The following is a 7218-nucleotide window of genomic DNA, read 5'->3' on the forward strand; positions in this document are numbered from 1 at the left end:
CCCGCAGAGCTTATATCCCTGTATCCTTCCCCCCTTTCCATAACCTCCCTCCCTCCAAGTTACTCTGGGAAGAGAATGTTCTCTGTGCACCCAGGCAACCGCAGTCCCAGACCTACTAAAACATGGCCCTGGGGCCATGTTCAGAGCCCTGGTTTACCAGGCCAAGGGGTGCGGCTCAGGGGAGAAGGCCTGGCCGGGCTTCAGTGTGGAAGCTGGATGCTGGCGATGGCCATGGCTGGTGGCGCTCCATTGCGCTCTGGCTTTATGGAATGAGCCCCAGTGGAACTGCTACACAGTTGGTCACGTAACCCTTGGTCAATTCCCTTGATGCCTCAGTTTCTTCACATAGAAGGAAAAAAAGATAGCCCTGTCCTTGCATATCTTGCATGAATTCACAAAACCTGACACAATGCTAGTTGAAGGCTTCTTACACTAGAAAGTGTGGTACAGTGCTTGGTGAGGTCACCAGAAAGCTGAATATTCTGTGCAGCCACAAATGGACTTCCTAATGGCCAGACCTGACATCAGTCTCTTGTTTGGCTTTCTGAGGAAAACACTTGGGTGCACCAAAATATCCCTTTGCATTTGAGGTGCTATAGCATCCCAGTCACTATTTAGATTATTATTATTTATTTATTTATTTATTTATTTATTTATTTATTTATTTATTTTGTGGTACCAGGAATTGAACTCAGGATCTTGCTTTTGCCAAGCAAGTGCTTATTCTGCTGAGCTATCTCCCCCGCCCATGATTTAGATTTAATATGCCCTTCAAATCTATTCCACTCTGAAATGCAGGTTTGGTGGGAGATTGGATCATGGGAGGTGCCTTACTCATGAGTGGATTAATTCACTAACGAGCTTATGGCTAAGTGTGCTGTTAGGAGGGAGGGCCTAGTCAGAAGAGGAAGCTCACTGGAGGCCTGACCCAGAAGGATGTGCACCAGCCCCATGGGCTGAGCAACTGTCCCCTGCTGGGCCCTTCCACATGCTGTCTGTGCTTTAGAGCCAACCAGCCATGAACTGCACCCACTGGATACTTAGCTAAATAAACCTCTTCTCTTTTAAATTGTAGAAGCTGGGTATTTTGTCCCAACTTTTAAAAGGGTGAAGCCCTGGGATTCCCACTGGAACTGTTTATAATTATCATGATGACAATTATAGCACAGGCTCCTTTGTAAGAGAAAATGACACCCCTGACCCTCAGGAGTGGGGTCAGCAAATCACCAATACCTGCCTTCTTGATTGCAAACTGTTATGGTTTCCCTATCACCATGGAGTCTCCCCTTCTCTCTGGTTCTTCCATGTCAAAATGTTATGGAGCTAGGAGACACTGAAAAGCCACTTTTCTATATGGAACCAGGGTAATGACATTGGCCTTTGTTACCAGGTGGTGCCCATGCCCACCCATTTCTGCCCATGCAGGGAGAAAAAAGGGGTGGCTGAAGTGCCTTAATATTGCAGGAGTTAAAGCAGCATTGACTCTGGCGACGTTGTGAAGTCACTATCCTCACTGGCTTTGCTGCCCAGCCTGGGTCAGATGACTGTTTTCATAACTTCAGTGTGAGCAGGACTGCCAGGGCTTTCTAAAGGCTCACTGTCCTATGGCCAGGCCAGCTCAGAGGTCTTCCTGGGTGTTAGTAAGACTGGAAGAAACAAATCCTGTTGATCCTTTTGAGATCAGACACTCCCAGAATCGTAGGTCACCCAGGTCCAGGATTCCTCATCTTCCCTTAGTTATCACTAAGCAGTAGTGTGTATGAGTGTTAAATGTCCTGGGTGGCCGCCCAAGGCCAGTCACACTGGTTGGTGAGGCTGTATGATTTCTAAGCCTCATGACTCTACTCTTACAGGTTGAGCATCACCAGCCCATCTTACAGATGCAGAAACTGATGATCAGAAAAGCCAAGGTCCTGTTGATCGCATGTGATATGATGGCAACGTTAGCTTGGGGTGTCTGACATCTATTTTCTCTAGTTTTGCCTTCTTCTGAGGAGTACAAAATCACACAAGTCTAGGCATTCATACTCCAAAGGCCAGGCAGCAGAGTCCCAAGGCTTCACCCTTCTGACAGTGGTTGCACTGTGGCAGTGAGCTCTGCGGCAGGAGGGCTCCACTGTATTCCTCTGGAGCCCTCTTGGAGCGTCGAGCTAGTGAGGGTCGGGAGTGTCATTTTCTCTTACAGAGGAGCCCATGTTGTAATTGTTATCGTGATTATTATAAACAGCCATACTAATGAGCTGAGTTCTCTTCTATTTTATGGGGTATTTGTGTTTAACAATGAGAGCTGGCCCCAAGGGAAGAAGTTGCCAACATGTACAGATCTCTGTTGCTCGTGTCACTTCTGCCAGGCACAACACCACACAGGGGTCCATACCCATCTTTCAGAATAATAGGATAATTAGGTGCACTGTGTGGCATCCCTACCCCTAGAGAGAGCATGGTGTCCGGTCTCTGTGGGCAGCCTCCGGAGCTGGGGCAGCACATCGCCGGTACCTGCCTTCTCCTTGATTGCATCAGAGCCCTGCAAACCCCAGCAGAATTGAACTCTCGGCTCCTCCTAATTAGGGGAGAACGAAAGACAGGAATGCGAGCAGAAGGATTTCTTCCTGCCTGACTCTTGGGGGATGGACCTGCTTTTGACATCTCCTTTCTGACTGGTATTTGGAGACCTAAGAGTGCCAGGCCCTCCATGGGACCAGAGCCCTTGTGATATGACCCTGAGCAGTGGCCAGCCTGCAGCTCCACTCTGCTCCACAGCCTGGCTCCCCTCTGCCATGAGGCAGCACAGAGTAGCGGCCCAGGAGGGTTTGGAAGCCTCAAGTCAGAGGTGGGGGCTGGGCCCGTCCCTGATGGGGAGGACTAAGCAGAGCTGGCACACAGCACAGTCCATGTCCCATGCGAAACTAAATAACCGCCCCACTGGAGCCAACCAATTACCCTGATGACCAGGCACAGACCACGGTCCTGTCTGAGTGCTGCGCATTTGAGGCAGGGTGTGAGTGACAAGAGTCTGAAAGGAAAAACCCAGAGAGGGTACAAGTTCCTGGCAGGCTGGAGCAACCACAGCATCGCCCACATCATGAAATGATTAATAGCCCCTCCAGCATGGTTTCCATAGGCTGAGTTTTAAATTCTTGGAAAGACGGGTCCATACTTAATGTTCCCTTGCTAGTCAGTTTAAGTCTACATTTTTTTTTTCTTGTGAAATACTTTCTTGCAGGGGATTCTGAGAGGTATAAGAGCTGAAGAGAAAGGTCAATGAGAGAAATTCTGTTTCTATCCTTCTCTTCTGGAGGCCAGTCTACTATTTTTCTCAAATAAATTCTACAAACTCAACATCAGCATGGGGAAGAAAATGGGTACTATTTCCATAAAAAATCCAAGCCCAAAGGGCTGGCCAAATAGCTCAGTGGATTAAAATGCCTGCAAACAGGCACAGGGGCAGGGAGTTCAATCCTTGGCAGGCCCTGGGATGCTGCCCCGTCCCTGGGGTGCACCGAGAGAGTAATTGGTGGCACGCACCTGTAATCCCAGCTCTTGGCAGGCTGTAAACAGGCAGATCAGTATGAGTCTGATCTAGTAGTGAGACCCTGAACACCCTGTAGACCCTTCCCCCCAAAACCAAACCAAACCAAACCAAACAAACAAACAAAAAACCAAGCCCCAACCAAACACAAAGCCTCAGCAAAACAAGGTTGAAAAGCCCCAGCCCTGGGAATTAGGATGCTTGGATTCAGTTCCCGATTCTGCTGCTCCTTCAACATGTGGCCTGCACAAGGGCCCCCCTTCTCCTTTAGCCCTATGGGTAGAATTTAGGCTGGGAGCTCCCCACTCCCAAGCACAACTTCCAGCCCCATGTACACCTGTCATCCCAGCTCTCTCCTCAGAGAAAGGAGAAACCTTCTGTAAATGCATATGAAAGGCTGGTGCCTAAAAAATGGACTGAGGACAGCAGTCCAGGGGTAAAACTGAAAAATAGGACTTTGCCTTTGAATTGTCTCAAGTTGGATGATTTCTCTCCCTGCCTGCCTTTGATAAATGCTCCTGTGCTGGGTTCTGGAGTTATGAATCTCTCTGAGTCATGGGCGGCTACATCTCCTTCGATCTGTCCCACTGATAACATTTCCCATTGTTCTGGAGTATAAGATGATCCAGCTATGAATATGTGCCTTCCCCCCCTCCACCCTTCCCCGGCAGCCTACCCTCTGGACAGTAGGTTTTCTAGTCTTGCACTGTTGCACCAAGTCCAGGTTCACCGGGGCCCTAGCCACTGTCCAGCGTGGGAGCCCCAGCGCCAGCTCTGGTGGCCTGGAGAAGGAGGCTGAGAGTTTATGGTCGTGCTGGTCCATCACCACCCCCTGGTGGAATGACAGGGAACTTCCTGGCTTTTCGGAAGAAGCCGGGCAGCCTGGCACCGTGTCCCTCTCCTCTGCAGTTGTCAGCGAGGCTAATAATTATGACTCTGTGTTAATCATGACAATGGAAGGATTGCAGGCCGTTATTTTACAATGATGGGCCCCAGTCAATGACTACTTATGACAGCAAAGGGGAAACATCAGCTCCAGGGAGCTCCCATGTAAATGGAGAGTTGAATGAGGGATCAAGAATAATGGAACGTGTATTTAGTTCCATTTTCCTTCCTAAAAGGACCCTGTCAGAGCAATTTCCCTCCAGTGCACTACACCTCTCCATTATCTGCAATCTTTTCTTGGGAGAATGAAACAAGATGGGACCCCACCCCTTCATCTCTTGGCTCTCCCTGGCCTCCCCTCTCCCCACCCCCTGTCAATCGTGCCCCTTTCTGGAGTTTGGCAAACATAGCTACTTTCTCCTGCTGTGCTTTCAGTGGAGCTGAAATGAATGTTACTATAGTTATTTTTTTCCCCTTAATCATTTATTTATTTATTTATTTATTTATTTCCAGGCAAACATTTGCAAGAGGCTCAATGACAGATGCTCGGAATGTCCTGGTGTTTGGGTGAGCAGCATGCTTTTCTTTTCCTTTTTTCTTCCCTTGAATAAAAATAACACTCCCTTGCTATAATAGCAGAGGGCTGAAGGCTGCTGTCATTCGAGGTGTTGGCCGTCTTGCCTCACCTGCCTGCCCTGAGCTGGGCTTCTCCCAGAGGCGCGCTGCTGCCCTCTGTGGCAGGAAGCTCCAATCATCCCGTGGACTTCTGCCTGAGGTCCTGCAGTGGTCTGCAAGGTGCCACTTGCATCTTCCCACAGCTGTCCACAGCCCAAGCAACTTTCCTTTCCCTTGAGGTTCCTTTTCCAACTTGGTCTGGTGGCATTTTGTGCTCATCCAACTTGAGGATTTGTAGACTAGTTCTCATCCACTGTGCACTTGGCACCCAGAACCCATTCTGCTGAGTTACTGTTGCTGGTCGTTACTGCTTCTTTTTTTCCAAAAGCCATTTCACGTGACTCTGGTCAAAAAGGAGCCCTCTTGCATTATTGGTGGGAATACGAACTAGTACGACCATCATGGAAATCATTAGGGAGATTGGTCAAAGAACTGAGATCAGACATCTCATGTGACCCAGTGATCCCTGGCTAAATGTCTTCCTCAAAGTGCTTAATCCGCATACTACAGCGATGCATGTGGACCAATGTTTATAGCAGCCCAACGCCACTAGCTAAATCCCGGGAGCAGCCTGCACGCCCACCAGCAGATGACTGCGCAGAGAAAATACGGTGTCTGTGCAGGATGGAATGCTACTTGGCTATGAAGAATGAAAAAAATATGAGGAATTTATAGGAAAATGGGTACAACTGAAAAATATGTTGAGTGAAATAAACCAGACATACAAGCTTAAATATTGTATAGTATCTCTCACTTGAATGAGGCAACGTACAAACAAAAAGAATGATAAAGAATGGATAGAGAAGGACAAGTGGTGGATCTCTTGCAATGAGGAAGTGGCCCAGGAGAGCAAGGGTGAGGGGTGAGGAGGGAAAGGGCAAATGAGAAGAATAAAGATGAGCCACGTACTGGAACCTAATAACCTCCGTCATCCTAAACACTAGACGCCGTCACAGGAGTGCGGACAGGCAAATGATGTCAACACGTATGCAAAGGAGGATCAGGGAACCAGAGGAGGAGAGGGTGAGTATGGAAGGGGAAAGGGATTTTTAAATAAAAAAAGAAACAAGCTATAACCTGTACTGGTTACTACCCCCAATATGATTCAAAAATACATGAATTGGAAACACATTCTAATAAAAGAAAATAAAAAAGCCATTTTAGTGATGGGAGAAGCGAAGATGCTTAGAGAAGTCAAGTGACTTGTAGAAAACAGCCCAGTCTGGCAGAGAAGTTGCTGGAATCTAGGAGTTCTAATTTTCTGCCCAGTGCCTTTCTGCTGTGCTAAGCTTCTCCCCAACCCTTGTTGTTGGTCTGTGGGACTAACTCCTGTGCTTCCTTTTTTTTCTCACTTTTCTCACTGGATTGCAAATTCCTCATGGCTGGAGACCAGGCCTGCAGGGCTCCATGTTTTTCCTTGGAGATGATAGCTGCATGTTGACCCCTGTAGCTACTTTCCACCCTGATGAGGATCCAGCCTGCGGAAGCTGAAGACAACTCACAGAGCCTGGTTTTGGAAGGTCTTGGTTCTGACCCTGGGAACCTGATTTAGGAAGGCTGAGTGCTTGTAATCTCTGTCGTCTCGAAGGCTGATGCAGGGAGCTACCAGCCCCATGTGACTGATCCGGAACCCTGATCCGGCTCTTTCTCACACTGAGGCCAGAGACACAGAGAATACTAGATGCAGAACACCTCCCTCAGGACATTTGCTACAAGCTTCGGGCTTCCCTGCTACCATCTTTCCATGGTGGGCCCTGTGCTTAGAGAACTACTCTCTCTTCTCTGGAGGACCAGTATGCACCCTAAAAGCCCTTGGATGGAAGACTGTGCCAAATTGCTTTAGAATTTCTGTCTCCACTTCCTCCTCCTCCTCCTCCTCCTCCTCCTCCTCCTCCTCCTTCTTCTTTTTTTTGAAGTACCAGGGATTGAACTCAGGACCTTGCACTTGCCAGGCAAGTGCTTATTCTACTAAGCTATCTCCCCAGCCTCATTTTCATGTTTTAGAAAAGCTTTGAAAGTTAAACACTTCTCTTACTGCAATAATTCTATCCAGCCTTTAACTTGAGTAGTAAATATAGTCCCATGTATAGAGTTAACATTGCCCTGCTTGTCACTGTGTACTAGAAGTA

Source organism: Octodon degus, unplaced genomic scaffold, assembly GCF_000260255.1.
Source record: "Octodon degus isolate 3935 unplaced genomic scaffold, OctDeg1.0 scaffold00131, whole genome shotgun sequence".
Classification (NCBI taxonomy): domain Eukaryota; kingdom Metazoa; phylum Chordata; class Mammalia; order Rodentia; family Octodontidae; genus Octodon; species Octodon degus.